The following is a 24,379-nucleotide window of genomic DNA, read 5'->3' on the forward strand; positions in this document are numbered from 1 at the left end:
ACTTATCGTATTAGCTGGGTTAGCTAGTTAGCTACTAGGGATGGGACAATATTTAAAATTTGTATATATATCGCAAACCAAAAGAATTAACAAACCATATTGAGGCAAAACTCTATGTTTCTAAATTTGCAACAAACATCAAACATCATAATCTTTCTATTGCTTGATTTTATAGGGTAACCATACATCCTCTTTTTTCGGACCTTAAAAAAGCGTCCGGCCGGGATTTCTAAATTTGTGAAAATGTCCGGGATTCGGCTTTAGTTGCATTATGATGTGCATCTGGTATAATACTTCTTGTGTGTGCGCATATTTGTATTGCTTTAACCCCTCTTTGTTAGTCCCGCCTTCTCGCACACCAACCAGTCGATTATAAGAGGCTTGCAGCAACTATTGGCCAAATTTCTGCCTGTCAATCTCTCCGCAAACGCGCGAAGCGCTGTTGTGTTCAGCATCAAACAGTTGCTTGACAGTAGCAGCAAATGACAGCTGAGTCGAAAGAATGCCCAAACGAAAGTGCAAATTTACAGAAGATTTTCATAAAAAATTCCTATGCTTTCGTCCAGGTTGAGATCCGTGGGAAGCAGAATGTATGACGTGTAAAGCTGGCACTTATGTGTCATTTGCTAATAAAGGTGCAAGTGATTTAGAAGCAGACATTAGCTCTGCGAAGCATAAAGGGTAAGCAAAAGGTGAAAGAACATCAGGTAAATTAATAGACTACCTTTTGCGACCAGGTAAAATTATCACATTGCTTCATTTTCCATGGCCATTCAAAATAATAGTAATAGTAAATGAAGGTACACTCATGGCATCAAATATTTTATTGTAGTACATGGAAATGTTTATTTATTTATATATATTTATGTTATGCTAATAGAGTGTCTTTTTCACTGTATTAAAATTTGCATTCATTGTAACACTGTTTTGAACCCTATTATTCCACCCCACCCCAATCCCCCGGAAAAAAAAAGATGTCTTCTTTTTGGAAAACCAGAATATGGTCACCCTAGATTTTACCCCTACTGCACTTTTTTCAACACTGTTTACAGGGTTTGCACAAGGTCCTTGAAGTGCTTAAAGTTAGCTTTTAGAAATGTAAGTACTTGAATACCTGGAAAGTATTTTTTGTTTGAGACTTGAAGCTTAAAGTTGAGGACTTGTGACTTGCCTGTCTTGAATTTGGACTTGACTTGAGACTTGAATGCAAAGACTTAAGACTAACTTGTGACTTGTAAAACAATGACTTGGTCCTACCTCCTCTGATCATCAACCACTTGCATTGTATGGACCTACAGAGCTGAGATATTCTTCTAAATATCTTTGTCTGTGTTCTGCTGAAGAAAGAAAGTCATACACATCTGGGATGGCATGAGGGTGAATGAATGATGAGAGAATTTTCATTTTTGGGTGAACTATTCTTTTAAGCCCTTGTTTTCCCTGACCATTTCACTGACCATTTGCTGAAAAAGAGAGAAAAAATTAATTAATGCCCTCTATCTATCCTCTTTTGCTCATTTTTGATTTATGAATGTGGGTATGTGGTTCATTCACCCTTGACGTGCAGAATGGATGAAAAATGCATGAATAATTGATAAATCTCATAAAGAGGGCAGCATCCCCCCCCCCCCCCTCTCTCTCTCTCTCTCTCTCTCTCTCTCACACACACACACACACACACACACACACTCACACACGGCACACTGCACAGTGCAGGAGATGTTCTGAACCATTAGAAATCTCAATATGAATTCAAACATTTTTCAACAAATTCTTCCAAGTCTTAAGGATCTGGGATATACTATCTACATTAATAATATAGCTCTGTACTCTTACTGTATGTCAACAGTTGTGTGATTTGTGTCTGTTTTTATTTCTCCTAAGAAATTCTACGCTCAAGAAATAAATAAAAAGAAATAAATAATTCTTTGGCTGAACTTGATTCAGTCAAGGACAGTGGTTCCACAAGTTTAAAGTGAGCTTTCTTAAACTGAAATTACCATGTACTTTCAACTTTGGGTTAGTTCACCCAAAAATTAAAATTCTCTCATAATTTACTTACCCTCATGCCATCCCAGATGTGTATGACTTTCTGTCTTCAGCAAAACACAAACAGAAATTTTTAGAAGAATATCTCAGCTCTGTAGTTCTATAGAATGCAAGTGGTTGATGATTTTAAAGCTCCAAAATCCACATAAGGGCAGCATACAAGTACTCCTGACAAGTCCTTTTTCCTTCACTTTCACTTTCACTTTCACTTTCTCCTTCTTCTGTTTTTGGTGATTCACAATCTTCATGCATATCGCCCCCTTCTGGACAGTGAGGAGAATTTATAAAAAAAAAAAATAAAAAAAACACAACTTAAATATTGATCTGATTCTCACCCACACCTATCATATCGTGTATGAACGCATGGATTTATCTACTGGAGTCATATGGATTACTTTTATGCTCCGTTTATGTGGATTTTAAAGCTTCAAAATTTTAGCACCCATTCACTTGCATTGTGAGGACATAGAGAGCTGAGGTATTCTTCTAAAAATCTTCATTTGCATTCTCCAGAAGAAAGAAAGTCACACATCTGAGATGCCAGGAGGGTGAGTACTGTAAATCATGAGAGAATTTTCATTTTTGGATGAACTATACCTTTAAATATTTAAATCAAGCAAACATAACAAAATTTAACATGTCAAAATTAAACTCTTTTAGTGATGTGCTAGCTAGAGACAGGAAATTAATGATGTCCGATTCTTGAACGAATAGGTTTTTTTAGCCGTTTCTCAGCAAGTAACCGGTCGAGCTGGTTCACAAAACTGAATTGAAATTTAGTTCCAGTTTGATGACCCAGGAGCACAGTTGAAACATTAATGGCAGTAGCCGAATAAAACATTTATAAACTTACAGATGTTTGTTTCTGTATTGTTATTGAATTATTTAAAAAATATTTGCAAATGAACGTCTCGAGAATTAAGTAGGCACTTTTACTGATGATGTTACTTATAAAAATGATTAATAATATATTAGTTTTCTAATTGTGTTTGTATGAGATGGACATTTTCAAGAAATCTGAATTTCATTACTTATATATCAGCAACAATACTAAAACGACACTAAATACAGATGAGTAGTTAACCTGAGACAAGTTCAAAATTAACGAGTACATCGTTTCAGGCTAGGTGGCACTTACGAGTTAATAGACTGGCTATTAAACCAAAGAACCATTTTGAAATAAACAAATCAAACCTACAGGCAGAATCAAAAGCTTTTCGGTCTTGTCCGACTCAAAAAGAACCGAATGAGCTGGTCCAAATAACCCTCGAAGTTTGCAGAGGATTACCGAGGAGTCTGATGAGTGATCTGCTGATACTATGAGTATGTGTGTAGGACTTGTGCGAGCCCAGGCTGAAATTTAAGTTTCTTTAATAACAAACAAAACACTCTGAAAATATGCTTATGACTAGTTTAATTAAATAACATTTTTATTAAAACATACAAAAACTTTGAGTCAAGAGGTGTAAATGAATTTTACTATTGTTTATTGTACATGGAGATTATATTTTAAGTTGTTATATGCTGAATCATGGTTTCTGATGATTTAATTAAGACTAGTTTATTGTTTATTGGGTGGTCCCAGACAGGGTTTAAATTAAGCTAGGAGTAGGCCTTAATCTTGAATAATTAATCATGGCTTAAAAATGGCTTTCTGAAACACAGGTTAAGAACCACTTACTAACACCTGGACTATGGAGTCCTGAACTAAAGTAAACAAGATTAATTTAAAACCACCTGTGCTAGTCTGAATTAGCTGGACCGAGGTTGCCTATAAAACATGGAATGGATCCAAAAAAGCCTAAAATTGTATGGAAATGGAGAAGCAAATCCAAGGAAAACAGTGGCAGCAGAAAAGAGACTGTGATCAAAAAATTTACTGAGCATGAGAAAACTGTTTTAAAACAAATAGCTTCAAGACACCCCGTCATTGAAGATAAACTGCACACATCAGCTGTGGAGTCAAAGAAAAGGAATCCCTGGAAATCTATTTGTAAAGAATTCAATGCAAATGAACACATCTACAAGAACAATTCAACAACTTCAGGTAAGAATCATCAGCTTTATTACCTTACTATTTTGTGAAATCACTGGGTTGACATTACAGTTGTTTATTCAATACAGGTGTTGTGGAAGAATACAAAAATAACCCTAAAAAAAAAGCTGCTGAAGAGTGAGGTTTAAGACTGGCGGAGGACCTGCAAATTAAGATCCTGATCAGTTGGATGAGTTACTGACAGGAATAATGGAGAGCCAGCAACCTTTCGGTAACATACCAGATGATGACCATCTAGACAGTTCAGATGATGGATCACGCACACCTACATTGAGTATGAGTACATTTCACTTTTCCTTTTCTTTCTTTTCAAACTTTCATTTGCTTTGTGTCATCTGTTGTGAAACATCTGTATTAACTGTTCTTGTTTCAAGGAGAAAGTCATGCAGCTGTCTGTCTCATCACATAAGTACATGAATCTCTGAAATAAATATTGTTTTAACTCTTGTTGGATGTTATGGCTGTTTCTGTAACATACCAGACAAAATATACACTAACTTTCAAAATATATTTTTGCTTATTACATGCGAAAATGTATCTTATCTGAGCAGAAGGATGAAAAGGTAAATAATGTCAAAAATATCTACTTAAAATGGCACAATGCAAAAGCGTCTGTATGCAAGTTCTTCTCTGTGGTCTGTTGTAAATGGTGGTACATCTGGATTGTCATTCTCTTCTAATGGAGGATCTGGGCATCCATGCTGTTTCAAACAGTTGTTGCAATGATGACCGGTACAGCATCCTGGTTTGAACTTAAGTGTTTTCCGAAGGCACTAAAAACAACTCTTCCAAACATGCACTCTATTAGACCCCTAGTGCGCATATGAGCCCGGCTGTAGTGCCATTACTCTGCGGTTGTTAGGTGCAAGTATGGTGTAAACAAAATTCTGAGCATACCCACTGTCACCAAGCAGTATTCCCTTATGATCTCCTCTTTCAAACTGAGTATACGGAGATGAGTTAAGGAAAATTTGGGAATCATGAGTTGCACCTTTCCAACGTGCAACAATGTTTGAAAACTGTAAGTGGGGAGTACATTCACCTTTGGGTATTTATGGAAAACCAGTTCTTATGGTTCCTGTGTTCCTCAGCATCTGGAGTAGAGGGATGTTTTATGGGAATATGGGTTCTGGGTTCTATCTATGCAGCCTTTGACTCCTGGAAGTTCCCATATTCATGGAATTGTACCTTGTAGGGCTATAAGGCATTGTGCCCTGGGGCCTCTGGAATCTTAATTCGGGCCTGACTACAGTAAGTGTCAGCATGCTAATCACATGTTGGTGGGAAGCACTACTGAGTAAAACTTGGTCATGTTTTGCTATGGTTAGCACAATAATAGCTCAATGGATAAAGCATTTTGTATGATGGTAACCACCAAAACTTCAACATAACAGAAATCTAAACATCACAAAGAATTAAACACTAACACCTTTAATATTTATCTTGCACAAAGACACACAAAAGAGTACTTAATTTTAAAATGTACTCTCCCTTTTGAGTCCCATTGCAAAGCAAAAATCCTCTGCCCAGACAATTTTATTCATATTGTCCCAATTCACATGGATTAATTAAAGCTGACTTTTAAAGCTCACTTTTTTTGTTGAATCAACACAGTTAATTTAAGTTTCCTTGTTTACATGTGTTTTTTTTATTATTATTATTATTTTTTTATCCCGTTTTCTCACAATTTGGAAAGCCCAATTCCCACTACTTAGTAGGTCCTCGTGGTGGCGTGGTTGGACAAGTCTCAGTTGCCTCCCCTTCTGAGGCAGTCAATCCGGGCATCTTATCACGTGGCTCGTTGTGCATGACACCGTGGAGACTCAGCATGTGGAGGCTCATGCTACTCTCCGTGATCCACGCACAACTTACCACGCGCCCTATTATGAGCGAGAACCACAAATTGCGACCATGAGGAGGTTACCCCATGTGACTCTACCCTCCCTAGCAACCAGGCCAATTTGGCTGCTTAGGAAACCTGGTTGGAGACACTCTCTCACTCAAACTCGTGACTCCAGGAATGGTAGTCGGCGTCAATACTCGCTACTTACCCATATGGCTACTTACTAAGTAAATAAATAAATGGGAATTAATTTCGATTTGAGTGTAAATTATTTTATCATGTGATTAGAAAGAGAGCATGGAGTGATTCAAAAGAATTTAAACTACGTATGTAATTTCAGAAATGCGTTGCTTGGGACAACAGACAATACATTTTATGCGTCATTATGCATTTTATATATATATAAAATAAGCAATATTATATATAATCCATGATTATGAACCACTTGAAATCTCAGCATTCAAAACTTGAGTCTGTCCTCCAAAAGGCTTTCAGACAGATTGCAGGTCTCCTGGATGTACTCAAACGTATCTGGTCTGGCCACAACAACAGAGTTCCGTTTCAGTAACCTAAAACCTTGTAGTCAAACCAAGCAGGAAATAGTTGCTTGACATGTTGAATTTTAATGCAATGGCTATTTTTGAACTAAAGGATGCAACCAAACTCCCTCTCAGTGCAGAGTTCTAGAGGACAGGGCACTTGAGAATTTTTTTCCTCATGAATGACCTCAGGATTCACTTATGACATACACCCTTACAGACATTTGTTTCCTAAGTAGACATGGTTCGAAGGTAACACTGTCATAAATGAATGCTATAAAGAGTTTATTTGTCCATGAGCTTCTTAACTGGTCATGGACATTTAGTTTCTCTCCTAACCCGCCGCATTGGGCAACAGGACATTTTGTTTATTGTTCGGTATTTATTTGTATTAATGAAGCATGTCCAAACGCTTCTTTTCGCATATATTTTTAATACTTTTATTTATCTTGATTATTCCTGTGTCTGTAATAGATGTCACAGCTGTGTGATACAGTCTGACCCTGTCAAGAGCACTGCCACTCCTGCATCTATTAATACCACACCAAAAAAACACACTCGTTCTGTGAATACAGTGGCAGCATGACAATTGTTTAAGTCTGTTAGAAAGCCTTCAGATTATACATTAAACAAGATAAAGTACATCACTTTTTTATATGCTGTTTTATTAGAGCTGGCAATTTAACATTGCAAATGTAAGTATAAATAAATTTAATATTTATATATACACCGATCAGCCACAACATTAAAACATTAAAATGTCTCGACTGAGATATGAAACATTCTGAGATTTAAATGAGGATGAATGGAGGATTTTCTGAGCCGTCAAGCACCCCCTGTAAGAAAACTCTGTGTCTCACAGAACACAGTAAGTGGCAGACAACATTTGCAATTTCCGTCTGTTCCTCACAGAAAACTGTTGTATGAATTTAGAAAGCATGGAATATATCACAAGTCATTTGAAGTTTGCTTCAAGATGGCGCAGAGTATGGCTGCTGCGCTGCGAGCTCCGACCTAATATTGCAGTTTTTTTTTTGTTTTGTCTACAGTTCTTGTGTTTTTCGTCTTGGATGTCGTCTGCCTCATTGTCTATGATAAACAAACATTTTTGGACATTGGTTCTTCAATAGCACACCGAAAACCAGACTTTAAATACCTCAATGCCGACCCGCTGTTTTCAAACACGACAGCGGAGCCCTTTGTCTGGGCTGCCCGGCCGCGGAAATGCAGCCGGAAAAGGGGAAGGAGAGCCAGCGTTCTCGTCAGACTAAGATGTCGCACAAATCGACCCCCTCTACCCAGCATTCTACTGACAAATATTCAGTCTCTGGACAACAAGCTCTATGAGCTGAGAGCACAAATCTCTTTCCAACGAGAGACGAGGGACTGCTGCATTATCTGCCTTACAGAAACTTGGATGTCTGTGGAGATTCCAGACTCAGCCATCGAACCCTTGAGGTTCTCAGTGCACCGAGCGGACAGAGTGAAAGACTTCTCAGGTAAAAGCAGAGGTGGTGGTGTATGTTTTATGATCAACAAATCCTGGTGTGATCATTCTATCAAGTCTTTCTGCTCTCCTGATCTGGAATTTCTCATGTTTCTGTGTTGACCATTCTGGCTACCGAGGGAATACACAGCAGTCATTATCACAGCTGTGTACATCCCCCCCACAAGTCGACACAGACCGGGCACTCAAAGAACTGTATGAGAGTATTAACAAGCAGGAAACCGGGGACTTTAACAAAGCCAACTTTAAGTCAGTAGCACCGAAATACTACCAACACATCAGTTTCAACACACGAGGGGACCGGGTTTTGGGCCATAGCTACCCTCCCTTCCAGAATGGCTACAGATCCCTCCCCCGCCCACCTTTTAGCAAATCGGAACACTCTTCCGTTCTTCTTCTGCTCACTTACAGGCAGAAACTGAAACAGGAAGCACCCGCCTTCAGAACGTTCCAGTGTTGGTCAGACCAATCAGTTTCTACGCTACAGGACTGTTCTGATCACGTGGACTGGGAGATGTTCTGGTCCGCCTTTGATGATGACATCGAGGTCTACGCTGATACCGTAACGAGTTTCATCAGGAAGTGCATAGATGATGTAGTGCCGACAAAACAATATACCCTAACCAGAAACCGTGGATTAATAGCTATGTTTGTGCGGCACTTAATGCACGGACCTCCGCTTTTAATTCAGGAAACGCGGAGGAGCATAAACAAACCAGTTATGCCCTCCGCAAAACTATCAGAGCAGCCAAACGCCAGTACAGGGACAAGACTGAAGGACAGTTCAACACCACCGACTCTAGAAACATGTGGCAGGGAATTAATATCATCACAGATTACTAAGGAAATAAAAACTCTGCCGTGAACACCGCTGCCTCTCTCAGATGAGCTTAATACTTTTTATGCTCGTTTTGAGGGAAACAACACCGCCCTCACAGAAAGAGCTCCCGTGATCGAAGCTACAGAGGTTATTTCACTCTCCATCTCTGTAGCGGATGTAACCCAATCCTTCCGATGGGTGAATATCCGTAAAGCCGTGGGTCGAGACGGCATTGCGGACCACGTCATCAGAGCGTGCGCAAACCAACTGGCTGGTGTTTTTACGGACATTTCAACCTTTCCCTCTCCTTGTCTGTTGTCCCCACATGCTTTAAAATGTCCACCATTGTGCCTCTACCAAAGCAATCCAAAATCACTTGCTTAAATGATTGGCATCCTGTTGCTCTGACCTCCATCATCAGCAAATGCTTTGAGAGGCTAATCAAAGATCACATCTGCTCTGTGCTGCCTGCCTCACAGGACTCACTGCAGTTTACTTACCGCAACAACCACTCCACTGATAATGCCATTGCATCTACACTATACACTGCTCTCTCCCACCTGGAAAAAAGAAACAAATATGTGAGAATGCTGTTTGTAGAATACAGCTCAGCATTCAACACCATAGTGCCCTCCAAGCTTGATGTGAAACTCTAGGCTCTGGGCTTAAACAGCTCGCTGTGAAGTTGGATCCTGGACTTCCTGTCAAACTGACACCAGGTGGTTAGAATGGGTAGCAACATCTCCTCATCACTGACCCTCAACACTGGAGCCCTGCAGGGCTGTGTTCTCAGCCCACTCCTGTAATCCCTATACACACATGACTGTGTGGCAACACATAGCTCCAGTGCCATCATTAAGTTTGCTGATGATACAACGGTGGTAGGTCTGATCACTGACAATGATGGAAAAGCCTACAGAGAGGAGGTGCACACTCTGACATGCTAGTGTCAGGAGCACAACCTCTCCCTCAATGTTAGTAAGACCAAGGAGCTTGTGGTGGACTTCAGGAGGAAAGACAGCCCCATCACCATCAATGGAGCACCGGTGGAGAGAGTCGGGACCTTCAAGTTCCTCGGTGCCCACATCACTGAGGAACTCATGTGGTCCATCCACACTGAGGCCATTGTGAAGAAGGCTCACCAGCGCCTCTTCTTCCTGAGACGGCTGAGGAAGTTTGGAATGAACCACCACATCGTCACACGGTTCTACACCAGCACTGTAGAGAACATCCTGACTGGCTGCATCACTGCCTGGTACGGCAACAGCACAGCCCTCAACTGCAAAGCCCTGCAAAGGGTGGTGCAAACTGCCAGACACATCATCGGAGGTGAGCTTCCCTCCCTCCAGGACATCTATACCAGGCGGTGTGTGAAAAAGCTTGGAGAATCATCAGAGACTCCAGCCACCTGAGCCATGGGCTGCTCTCACTGCTACCATCAGGCAGGTGGTATCGCAGCATCAGGACCCGCACCAGCCGACTTCATGACAGCTTCTTCCCCCAAGCAGTTTTTGACTTCTTCCACAGAGCTTTAAAGTAAAAAATTTCTCAGTGGAATTCAAATGGGTCACATAAGTTTTGTGGTCTGTGCTGCTGTTCGAGAGAAGCCGGATTGGATTGCATTGTGCGAGTGATCCCCCTCTGCACTCTCCTGTCTCTGGAGCAAAAATATCAGGATGCCTGCTGGACTCGCGCACACCTGCTTGCTCCAGAAATAGCGTGCGCTACACTCGCACGAAATGCAGATGCAAGTGTCAGATGAGAAGCATTTTTGGGACTTATGAAGAGCAGAACGTGCAATGAACATTATGGAATTTGCTTCGAAAAAATTTCAATTCAGGAAAAACCCAGGTGACTGAATTAAAAAAAAGTTCCTGATCGAATTGAGGGGGGACTGGGGATCCAGGACCCCCCCTAAGGTATTAGAGACCCCCCATAAGAAATAAAAAATAGACTTTGGGGGTCCCCAAATATTTGTATTTTAGTAAAGATAATTATGACAAGTAAAAATGTAAACACCCCGATGTCACAAGACTGCTAAGCACATGCAATCTCCACCCTCTTTCACGATCACATAATATCTATTATAATCATTATAAACATAAAAAAATCATATTATAGGTTTGTGGTGAGCAAGGCGGGGCCGAGCGGCACCTGGGCAGAGCGAGGCTGGGAAGATAAGTGGTGAATGAGTTCCACCTGTGTGCCACACCGGTCTCGCATTCCAGTGAGGGGTGGTGGGAGTATTTAAGAAGAGGAGACAGTGGCAGACGGGGAGAGAGAGATGCCTGAAGCTGTGAATTGTCCACGTGTTAGTGTGAAGTGACTGCTGAAAAGCAGTGTGTGATATGTGACGCTGAGAACTGTAAAGTGTTTGTACAATAAATGTCCACGTGTTGTCAAGCCGGTCCTAGCTTCCTCCTTTGCCATCCTTGAATTGTTACATGGTTTGATAATATATAATCTGACCTCCAGTGTATCTGCTGTGAAATGTATAGTGATTTTTTTTTTTTTTATTACAGCGTGCATTAAAGAACTCATGCTGGGGGATCAGTCAGTACAGGAGAAAGTCACGTGCAAAAGGGTTGTTAATCCATGTCATCTGAATCGATTTAATTGATTATGGGTGAGAACGGATCAAAATATGACTACTTTTTGACTGTACATCTTGCCATTGCAGTCTCTAGGCACCATCATGACTTCATTTCAGGAAATGTAATTGAGATTGAGATCATGATCACAAATGAGACTGCTGATGTGAAGATTTATAGTGAAAAAGGACTTATTTTGGTCTGTTCTCACCCAAAATCAACCGCTTCGATCGCTTAAGAAGACATGGATTAACCAATGGAGTCATATGAATTACTTTTATGCTGTCTTTATGTGCTTTTTAGAGCTTCAAAGTTTTGGTCACCATTCACTTGCATTTTATGGACCAACAGAGCTGGGACATTCTTTTAAAATCATTGTTTGTGTTCTGCAGGAGAAAGAAAGTCATACACATCTGGGATGGCATGAGGGTGAGTAAATGATGAGAGAATTTTCATTTTTGGGTGAACTATTGCTCAAAAGGTGAAGCTGAGGTCAAAATAGAGCGTTTCAAAAATGCTTGTTTTCCCCTTACAGTTAGTAACTTTTCAGACACAGAAACACAAACAGATGTACATATATGAACATAATTCATGTTTTAAATGTATTTTATACAAATAATATTATTTTAGAAATATGTGTAACCCAAGTAGTATACATAAAAGTCATGAAATTAATTGTAAGTCCGTAACTAGTCTGATTACAATATTTAAAATGTAATGTGTTACATAACGTTTTTTTGTCTAACAAGTAATTTGAGTACAGTAACTAATTACTTTTTAATCTGATTACATCCAGTACTGGTGACAAAGCAAATGGAAGTAATTAATTTTCATTGAACTGCAAATTTTCCTCGACATGATTGACAGCGACTGCTGGCGACAAAATGTGGGCATGTCCAGCTACTCAACAAAGTTGAAAAAAGTTTGACTTTATGTAAATGAGGAAAGACACAATAAGGCAACTACCCATGAGAGTAAAAACAGAGCTCACGTGATCCATCTCCAGTGAGATACTGTAGTCGACTGTCGGCAAGATGGAGAAGTTACTATGAGAATTTTCATTGTCTTATATGATATATTGTCTATACCCACAAACAAGAAATAGAAAAATGTGTCAGAAATGTTTGGCACTGAGCGAGTTTGATTAAGGATAACTGTTCATCTTGTTTATGATATTATGTTTTATGTACTGCTGCAGTTTATAAACGTTTTCTCCTCCAGAATGTAAATTTTTGTAGCAGCAAGAAAACTGATTCCTTGTTCAAACAGGGTGACATCTTATTGTTACAAGCGATAGGCAACATCTCTAATGAATTCAGATTTTCATAAATTATGGCCAGTTGCGCAGCTCACTAATGATGTCAGGGCATCCAGCAGCAGGAACGCCACTTGTGACAAAACATTTAGTGACCCAGTGATCCCAGAAATAAAATGACTTTCAGTGTGAACAGAGGATTTGAAGGCAGTTGGATATGTAGGCTGAAGGCAGTGGTGAGGCAACTCACCAGTTTTCCAAACAGAGCCTGTGTTGTCAATGAATATTACATGTTATGTTTTTGACAGTATGTACAGCAGACACTGAGTGTGTCTACTATAATTCTACATTATTGCAAGATTAATCCCCATTATTATTTTTAGTACTTCTGAGTAGTTTCATAAATGCTGTGTAAAGAGGAACTTTTTGGTGTGTTGGAAGATAAATTGGCTTGAACCCTATTGCTTCTTGCACAGTCCTATTTTAAGCAGTAGGCTTTAGCGTGATCTGTGTTTGTGTGTGTTAGGTGTATGTTGACAGTGGTATTTATCAGAAGCTGAAGTGTTGCTACTGAAATAGAGAGAATTTTCCCTGTCGACACCAGCCTCTTCAGCCTGATTACAGTAGATTCTGTCTAATCATTGGCCGTACAGCTCTGGTGCCACCCACACTCACATACTGTATGTTCTCCAATATACACCTGGCATGTTAACACATTTTACCACTATGTCACCTCCATAATTAAACTCACAGTACACACACCAGAGCCTGTTAATAGCACTTCCACAAAAGGAGAGCATTCTGACAAAAGTGTGTGCGTGGGTGACTTCTAGAATGACTGCACATTTCAGCCAGAGGAAGTGAAATTATACCGTGAAATGGCTCTCGCTCGAAACTATTGATATGTATGATGTGGGGGTGATTCTAAGAGATCATGGTGGGATTGACGATAAAGGCTAGACAGCTATCAAACACAACAAAGAAAGTGAGATTTTAGACTGTCATCACATTGTGTTCTCTCTTGTGGGATACGATGAGATTACAGCTGACAGTTTAAAGACTAATAAGAAGGACTAATAAATAAACTCTAACTTTCAGTAGTTAGCTTGTTAAATACATCCAGAGCACTGATAGGGTTGCGAACAGCAGGGAAAATAACATAATGCTAAAGATAAATAATAAAATGCTAAATGCAAACAATACAATGGAACTAACCATATAGTTGTGTATAGTCATGATAGCAAAATAAATAAAAACCTTTAAAAGGAATGAGAAAATGATCCTCCAATCCAGCCTCCAATCCAACTTTATATTATTTTGCCCTCATCATCAAAAGCCATGAACAAAACTTCACAAAGTAAACAAAATGCAACAAATAACTAAATATGGGTTAGCTTGTAATAAACAAAGTTTGTGCAGACCACAATATGTTTTGTATGTTAAATTATGTGTGTTAACTGGCTTAATAAATAATAATAATAATAATAATAATAATAATAATAATAATAATAATAAACTTTAAGTGATTTTAATGTTCTTAAATGAAAGTTCGGGAGGAGACTGCTCATCTAATCTTCCAATAAGCAGTAGATTATATAAGATGTTACTTTAGCAACAGTTCTTCCTGCTTTTGGACCCAGTCCAAACTGAGAACTATGCCCGGTTTACCAGAGCTTCTAATGTTGAATTCCCTTGGAATTCCAATCCCTTGGAAACTCCATTGCTGACTTCGGAGCCCAGGTAAGGTACATCTACTTTCAGTGAAGTTCCAAATGTAGGTTTGGGAGGAGCTTGTTCATTTGGGCCTGCCCATCATATCCCAAGGATATACAAGTGGCTGCTTCCCTCACACCACTGATGATTCTTTTGGCATCCCCCCACCTCTTCATTTCCAACTTTATATTTTAAAACGCCTATACTAATTATTGTTTCAAAATTGTCTTTCTATTTCTTACTTTAGTCAGATATTCCAGGGGGAGGGCAGATATCAGAGCTCAAGCCCAGTCCTGCCCTGTCTAAATATGTACCTTAATGCACTTCAGAACTATCTGAACTAGTGAACTCATGAATTTTGGGTTCAGCATCCCAGGGTGACAAACTTAAGTCTTATAAAACATGCTCGCACACTTGGCTCTAACCTTTAGCTAAATTCTAGGGGCATGGCTCTTGAATATGCACCTGTTGCAATCCTCAGTTTGGTTGGGCTCTTTCTTTGGCACCACCCATCATTTGAATGCATTGTGGGCTCTCCAGTTTTGACACAGTGTGAGCTCTCCTGTTCCAATGCAATGCAGACTTTCCTGTTTGAATCACAGTGTGAGCTTCCGTTCAGATGCAGTGTGAGCTCTCCCATTTAAATGCATTGTAAGCCTCCATTTGGATGCAGTGTGGGTTCTCCCATCCGAACAGCTTGCAACTGGAGGTAAGATGTTATCCACTGATTGCAGCGGGCTGAGATGATCAGTGTGGTTGGTGCAAAAGTGGGTATGTCAAGAGTAACTAGAGGTTGATCAGGTCTCCAACTACTCAGCACTCACCACCAACAGTCAAACTAATCTAAAAAGAGGTGAGCAAGTAACCAAGATATTTGACTCTTTCACCACACTTGGTGAGACTGATGGTTAAATTGGAAGAGAAGAACCTCCCAAACAACTCTGTGATGAGTTGCATGTGTTCTGACCAGGTATTACTGTACACCACAACATCATACAGGTATGCCCTCTAGCACACAATTTCTGAGTTTCTGGAAGGTCACAGGGGCATTCCGGAGACCAAAGGTCATCACAGAATACTGTATAAATGCATTCAGTGTCACAAAAGAAGAAATTGCCTTAGCATGTGAGGTTAACTTGCCAATACTCGCAAAGTAAATCAAACATACTGATTTATACAGCTGCCCAAAATCAATATCTGTCCTTGTGGGGTTTCAATATGGCGTATCCACATTGGCATAACCAAACTTTTCTTCTATTTCCTGTCAGAGGTGACGATGTAATAGTTTAGATCATCTACGCATTCAGCCCCCTTAGCCAGGCCTAAAAAATGTGCCTGTAAGGGTGACCCTACGAAAGGCAACAAAGCAGTGACCTTATCCCCAGTTTCACAAGTGTGGGTATACCACACTTTTATTTTTACCTTGCTTCTGACTCAAGTTCCTCTGAGCCGTTTCAACTGTACAGTGAAATCTGTGCTGAAATGCAGTAACACAGTCCAGCAGGTTCTGAGAGTTAGGGGGAGAACTCTTTCCCAACAGCTTCTTCTTGAGTAAACACAAAGGACGTTGAACCTCATGTCTGAAAACCAACTCATCTGGAGTGAAGACGAGGGACTCCTGTATGGGGTCTCTCCTTTTCTTTCTGTAAATCCTCCAGGAGATATAGAGCCTCCCATTTGTCTAGAGGAGAATGATGTCTTGTATGTAAGCACAAACTCATCTGCCAATATGGCCACTTTCTCTAATGTTAAATCACATTGTTCACTGATAAATGTAGCTACCCTTTGAGGCAAAGGGTTCTCAAACTGTTCCAACATAATTATACTGTAGTTTTCAGGCTATTAAAATCTTCAGCCTTTTGTGAAGTACACAACCTATCAAACAGACATGCCTGCTCAGAGCAGCATAGACATCCTGCACTATTCCTGTCAGCACACTTTGCAACATTAAGGACCATGTTTCTTTTAGCCACTTTAATGAAGTAGCTACTCTTTCAAAAAGGGTGAAATAGACATTGACTTTTTGTTCATCGCAGACCAGGATCGAAATCTACAGTAGTGGATGGGGTAAGAGAAGTCTGTGGAGAAGTAGTTCTTAATTTCTCTAAATCATGTTCATGTTCCCTTTTAGTTACCTGCTTTGTTTCCCCCATCTCCAGCCACTTGGCTTCCAATTCCACTTTACTGAACTGTAGTTCTTGTCAGTATTGAACTTTGCCAATGCTGACTGGAGTTCTAAAATTTCTTGCGTGGATGTGCACCAGGGGAGACAGACAAAGGCGGATGGGGAGGATAAAACATCACAAATCCTTGTGACGGAGTCACTGAAGATAAAGGACCAGGTAAGGCGGTAGCTGCTGTCCCAACAGGGCCATTCAGTTCAAGAGATGGGTTATCCAGAGTTTCCTCTGTTAAACCAGCTACCTCAGATTCCTTACTCTCTTTACTCTTACTGATCATCTCTTTTTCTTCAAGAATACACCGATCAGCCACATCATTAAAACCACCTGCCTAATATTGTGTAGGTCCCCCTCATGCCACCAAAACAATGCCAACCTGCATCTCAGAATAGCATTCTGAGGTGCTATTCTTCTCACCACAATTTTACAGAGCGGTTATCTGAGTTACCATAGACTTTGTCAGTTCGATCCAGTCTGGTCATTCTCTGTTGACCTCTTTCATCAACAAGGCATTTCCATCCACAGAACTACCGCTCACAAGATGTTTTTGTTTTTTGCACCATTCTGAGTAAATTCTAGAGACCGTTGTACGTGAAAATCCAAGGAGATCAGCAGTTACAGAAATACTCAGACCAGCTAATCTGGCACCAACAATCATGCCATGGTCCAAATCACTGAGATCAAATTGTTTCTCCATTCTGATGGTTGATGTGAATATTAACTGAAGCTCCTGACCCGTATCTGTGTGATTTTATGCACTGCACTGCTGCCACACGATGGACTGATTAGATAATCACATGGATGATAGTTGGTATTCTTTTGAATTCTAGCATACATATTTTACAGAAATAATCCAGTATACACTGTTCTGCCTTCCCTTTGTTGTGCTCACACTTTTGGCATGAATTTCATCAACGAAAAGAGTTTTGTAAGCAGGGGAAGGCGGTCTACCTGCTTCTAGAAACCAATCAAATGAGGTTTTCCTTGACCAGTTTACTCTGACCTAATTGGTTTAATAACATGACAGACAGCTTCTTCTTCATGTGGCTCAGCATTGTTTTTCTGGGTATCTCTCCACTCTTAAATATTAAACTGAAATATTAGGAGGGGGTCCGGGGTGCAGGTCCGGTATTGCATGTAATTCATCGGTACCCTCCTCGCTAAGGACCCCAGTGTGCACACAAGGAGTTAGAAGCCGGCAACCTGAGGAGAGGCACACTTTATGTTTTAAAGGGATTGTTCGGCCCATAATTTAAACTCTCTAATCATTTACTCACCCTCATGCCATCCCAGATTTACTTTCTTTTTTTCTGCTGAACATAAAGATTTTTAGAAGAATATTTTAGCTCTGTAGGTCCATACAATGCAAGTGAATGGTGGCCAGAACTCTGAAGGTCCAAATATCACACAAAGCCAGCATAAGAGTAATCCATAAGACCTAGTGGTTTAATCAATGTTTTCTGAAGTGATGCAAACAGTTTTGGATGAGAACCGACCAAAATGTAACTTATTTTTCACTATAAATCTTGACAGCAGTCTCCCTGGCGATCGTGATAATCATGAAGCTCAATTATACTTCTTATAGTGCCATCTAGCACTCTGTGCATGCATAAAGCACTAGGAAGTGTAATCAAGCTTGAAATCATGATCATGCCAAGAGACTGCAATGGCAAGACATTCTGAGAAAAAGAGTTATATTTTGGTTTGTTCCTACACAATACTGATTGGATTGCTTCAGAAGACATTGATTAAACCACTGGAGTCATATGGATTACTTTATGTTGACTTTACGTGATATTTGGACCTTCAGAGTTCTGGCCACCATTCAGTTGCATTTTGTATCCTCTCCCTCTGGTACCAGCAGCATTAGAGCAGTTACGATGCGCCAAGATCTTCACCAAACTGGATCTTCATAATGCCTACAACTTAATCCGCATTCGGGAGGGGGATGAATGGAAGACTGCTTTTTCTACAAACACTGGCCACTACGAATACCAGGTGATGCCTTTTGGACTTTCCAACAATCCATCTGTCTTTCAAGCCTGTGTAAATGACATTTTTTGTGATCTTATTGGCAAATGGGTCATTGTCTACATTGATGATATTCTGATATACTCTTCTTCCCTTGATGAACATGTTCAACATGTCAGAGTGGGGCTCAACCGCCTTGTTCATCACAAACTGTATGCCAAGATGGAGAAATGTGAGTTTCACAAATCAACCATCTCTTTCCTGGGGTATGTCATCTCCCCAGTGGGAGTCACCATGGACTCTTCTAAGGTGCAAGCCGTGCTGAAGTGGCCACTACCCGTGTCTGTCAAAGAACTTCAGCGCTTCCTTGGTTTTGCAAATTTCTACTGATGTTTCATCTGAGGTTTCGGCTCGATTGCTGCTCCACTCACCTCTTTGCTCCATGGAAAAGCTCTGAAACTGATCTGGACACCTTCTGCTTGTCAAGCCTTCGATGATCTAAAATGACACTTTACGATTGCACCCATTCTCTGTCATCCAGATCCCACTTGACCATTCATACTGGAAGTGGATGCCTCTCATTCAGAAGTAGGTGCAGTGCTCTCTCTATTACAAGGATCTCCCGCCAAACTCTATCCCTGTGCCTTCTACTCACGCAAGTTGTCAGCTGCTGAGAGAAATTACGATGTCGGCAACCATGAACTTTTGGCCATGAAAGTGGCTTTCGAGGAGTGGAGGCACTGGTTAGAGGGAGCTCGTCATCCTTTCCTGGTTATCACGGATCATCACAACCTGGAATACATTGTCTGCTAAACGACTAAATCCCCATCAAGCTTGATGGTCTCTGTTTTTCTCCAAATTTGATTTCACCATTACCTTTCGACCCAGCTCCAAGAACACCAAAGCAGATGCCCTGTCCCGCATTTATGGGTCTACTAACTGCAACAACCCTGTGACCTCGATAATCCCACCAATCCTCATTGTCGTTCCCGTACAATGGGACATTATGGCTGGAATCACCCAAGCTCAGAATCAAGAACCCAGTCCCACTGACTGTCCTCCTGATAAAGTCTTTGTTCCCAGATCCTTGCGCAACAGATTTCTTCAGTGGGTTCATGACTCAGCCGGCTCTGGGCATCCAGGCACACAAGCTACTTGCAGGTTAGTGCAAAACCGGATTTGGTGGGAGAACCTAGTGACAGAGGTCGCTGACTATGTTAAAAATTGCAATGTTTGTGCCACCTCTAAATCTGTTCGACAGCTTCCATCTGGTCTCCTTCAGCCCCTGCCTGCCCCTCGTCATCCTTGGTCTCATATCGCAGTGGATTTTGTCACGGATGTACCCAACTCCCAGGGTTTCACTACCGTCTTAACCATGGTGGATCATTTTACTAAGGTCTGTAGATTCATCCCACTGCCCAAGCTCCCCTCATCTATGGAATGTGCTGAGAATCTGTTCCAATATGTCTTCCGCTTCTACCTACCAGAAGACATTGTCTCCGACTGTGGTCCTCAATTCACCTCCCGAGTCTGGTCTGCATTTTTCAAATTGCTCAACGTCAATGTGAGTCTAACCTCTGGATATCACCCTCAATCTAATCAAGACCTAGGTAAATTCCTCCAAGCATACTGTCAAATGAATCAGCACAACTGGAGCCGCTTCCTTCCTGGGCAGAATATGCACAAAATTCCCTGTTCAAACCAGCCACCAGAACCACTCATTTCAAGTGCATCCTAGGTTTTCAACCCCCACTCTTTCCTTGGTACGGGGAACCATCCGATGTACCTGCAGTCGACGACTGGATGCAGCACAGTGAGGCTATCTGGGATCAAGCACACATCCATTTACAACATGCTATTCGCCAACAGTGGGAGCAGGCCAGTCTCCATCAGCGGCCTGGCCCCAACTATGTTCCAGGACAGTGGGTTTGGCTGTCAACCCGAGATCTTCTTTTTCGGCTCCCGTGCAAGAAATTAAGTCCCAGGTATGTTGGTCCTTTCAAAATCATTCATCAAATCAATCCTGTGTCCTTCAAGATACAACTCCCTGCTAATTACCATGTTTCCCCCACCTTTCATGTCTCCTTGCTCAAACCCGTGGCGCCTCCGAGAGAGGAGGGCTCTCAAGACCCCCAGAGACCCCTTCCATTCCTCATTGATGGAGATGAGGCCTATCGGGTACACAAGCTCCAGGACTCTTGATGCCGGGGTCGGACTCTCCAATACCTGGTTGACTGGGAGGGCTACGGCCCTGAGGAGCATTCCTGGATGAACTCTGAGGACATTCTGGACCCTGCTGTCATCTCTGAATTCCACAACAATTTCCCTAATCGTCCTGCTCCCAGAGGTCGTGGTAGACCCCCGCGCAGACAACCTCCTTGCGTCAGGAGCCGTTCACATGGGGGGGGGGTTTCTGTTACACCTGCAGCGTCTGCTATCTCTCCAGAATGCCGCCAGAGGTCTCCATCTCCGGAATTGTAGCTTTCCCTTCACAAACTACATTTCCCATAATTCCCCGCTCAGACTGATTACTCACTCACCTGTTTCACATTATGCCAGACTGTTTAAGTTCTCTGATTACCTGTATTCAGTGCAAAGTCTTGTTCTGCCTATTCTGCAATTCTGAGCGTTATTACCATTCCTGTTCTTCCTGTGTTTTTGACTCCTGCCTGTTTATCATATTTCCTTGCCTGCTTGTGAGTTTTTGGACATTTTGCCTGTTTATTGGATTACCCCTCTGTCTCTCGGATTTACTTGATTTGCATTTCTCGGACTATCTCCTCCTCGGACTCTTGCCTGTTTTGTCGTTTATACTTTTATTTGCTACTTTGTTGTACTGTTCAAACGTTTATTCAACTGCACATGGATCTTAACACAACTGCCCCGGCGTCTTCACTACAGTAGTATGTATACAGTATGTGTATATGATTGTGTGTGTGTGTGTGTGTGTGTGTGTGTGTGTGTGTGTGTGTCTTAAGCACTAAGGATCTATTGACATGAATCCATCTTTTATATTTATATTGCTGTCCTTAGTTCATTCAAGCACTTTCAAGAACAGACCAGGATAACAAAAGTCATAATAAATGATCAAAAGTCAGAGTGCCCAGGATATTTATCAAAAGTTTTCTTTAATTTAAACATACTGTACATTTTGAAGCACATGTTTATCTGTGCATTTTGAAACAGTCTGTGTGTGTTAAAATTAATGATCAGTTTCAGAATGAGTGCAAGCTAAAAGCATCAGGCTGTGGCAGCAGCACCTTGCAGAATGTGGGACACAGCTGCTCAAAGAGATGACTCACACTGAACAGGAGATACTAACTTACCTTTATATGCAAAGCCCGACGATTTAGGCCATGGTTTTGCCATCTGAGATTAATTTCAGGAATTTTGTCATAGGGCCAAATCAGCTATCTTATATTATATTTTTTTGTGTTACATCTTCCCTGAATGCAGATTAATTGCCTTTGTAATTAATCTTAGCCTTTGTCTGAGAGAGATGTTCAGTGAAAATGTAGCTTTTCATATGATTTGTAACATAAATATCTTGTTATTTAATGTTTCATTCATGTTATGATTGTATTGTCAAAATTACTCAGAATTCGCTTTGAAGAATAAATTAAGGTTCCCATGGTTATGGAAAATCTGGAAATATCAGGGAATTTTAAGTTTGTGATTTCCAGGAAACAGAAATTGATAATATCTCAAAAGTCAAACATAATCACACATTAAGTCGCCTTGTTATTTCCGAATACCCCATCGTGCCGAGTCACTGACAGGCGGCCTCTCCCATCAGACATTTTTGCATCAGTTTAAATATGTTCACTTTCTTCTGTGGTGTGACCTGAAACACATTGCGTCAGCAGTGTGGGAGACCTGGGTTCTCGTCCCACGTTAAAACCACAGTAAAACCAAATCAAAATCAAATCACTTTTATTGTCACACAAGTGCAATAGTGTGTGAAATTCTTGGGTGCAGTTCCGAGCATCATAGTAGTCGTGACAGTGATGAGACATATACCAATTTACAATAAACATCAGATTTACACAACACAATTTAAAATCTAATATACACATATTTACACACAACACAATATACAAATAATAACATACAATGTACAGTATTCAATACACACAATATAGAGTACACATTATACAATAAAAACAGTATATATAGTATATATAAAATATACAGTAGGTTGTATTGTACTGTAATGACATTCAGGATGTCGGTTGATAGTAAGTTGCCAGTGTGTTGTTAAGAGAGAATATAATTTATGACAGTCCGGTGTGTGATAATAAGAGTAATAAAGTGCAGTGCTGATGTATTTTGATCGTGAGAGATCAAGAGTTCAAAAGTCTGATTGCTTGGGGGAAGAAGCTGTTATGTAGTCGGCTGGTGTGGGTCCTGATGCTGCGATACCACCTGCCTGATGGTAGCAGTGAGAACAGCCCATGGCTCGGGTGGCTGGAGTCTCTGATGATCCTCTGAGCTTTTTTCACACACCGCCTGGTATATATGTCCTGGACGGAGGGAAGCTCACCTCCGATGATGTGTCTGGCAGTTCACACCACCCTTTGCAGGGCTTTGCAGTTGTGGGCGGTGCTATTGCCGTACCAGGCGGAGATGCAGCCAGTCAGGATGCTCTCTACAGTGCAGGTGTAGAACCGTGTGAGGATGTGGCAGTTCATTCCAAACTTCCTCAGCCGTCTCAGGATTAAGAGGCGCTGATGAGCCTTCTTCACAATGGCCTCAGTGTGGACGGACCATGTGAGTTCCTCAGTGATGTGGACACCCAGGAACTTGAAGCTGCTGACTCTCTCCACCGGTGCTCCATTGATGGTGATGGGGCTGTGTTCTCTTTCTCTTCTCCTGAAGTCCACCACAAGCTCCTTTGTCTTACTGACGATTAGGGAGAGGTTGTGCTCCTGACACCAGTGTGTAAGAGTGTGCACCTCCTCTCTGTAGGCTGTTTCATCATTGTCAGTGATCAGACCTACCACCGTTGTGTCATCAGCAAACTTAATGATGGCATTGGAGCTGTGTGTTGCCACACATTCATGCGTGTACAGAGAATACAGGAGTGGGCTGAGAACACAGCCCTGTGGGGCTCCAGTGTTGAGGGTCAGTGATGAGGAGATGTTGCTGCCCATTCTAACCACTTGGCGTCTGCTTGACAGGAAGTCCAGGATCCAGCTGTACAGCGAGCTGTTTAAGCCCAGAGCCCAGAGTTTCACATCAAGCTTGGAGGGCACTATGGTGTTGAATGCTGAGCTGTAGTCTACAAACAATATTCTCACATAAGTGTTCCTTTTATCCAGGTGGGAGAGAGCAGTGTGTATTGTGGATGCAATGGCATCATCAGTGGAGTGGTTGTTGCGGTAAGCAAACTGCAATGGGTCCAGTGATGGAGGCAGCACAGAGCAGATGTAATCTCTGATTAGTCTCTCAAAGCATTTGCTGATGATGGGGGTCAGAGCAACAGGACGCCAGTCATTTAAGCAAGTAATTTTGGATTGCTTTGGAACAGGCACAATGGTGGACGTTTTAAAGCATGTGGGGACTACAGACAAAGAGAGGGAAAGGTTAATCCGTAAAAACACCAGCCAGTTGGTTCGCACACGCTCTGATGACGTGCCGTCTGGACCTGCGGCTTTGCGGATATTCACCCGTCAGAAGGATCGGGTTACATCCACTACAGAGACGGAGAGTGAACTAACCTCTGTAACTTCGGCCACGAGAGCTCTCTCCGTGAGGGTGGTGTTATTTCCCTCGAAACGAGCATAAAAAGTATTTAGCTCACCCGGGTGATGATGTTAATTCCCTGCCACATGCTTCTAGAGTTGGTGGTGTTG

Source organism: Myxocyprinus asiaticus, chromosome 37 (genome assembly GCF_019703515.2).
Source record: "Myxocyprinus asiaticus isolate MX2 ecotype Aquarium Trade chromosome 37, UBuf_Myxa_2, whole genome shotgun sequence".
In the NCBI taxonomy this organism is placed as follows: domain Eukaryota; kingdom Metazoa; phylum Chordata; class Actinopteri; order Cypriniformes; family Catostomidae; genus Myxocyprinus; species Myxocyprinus asiaticus.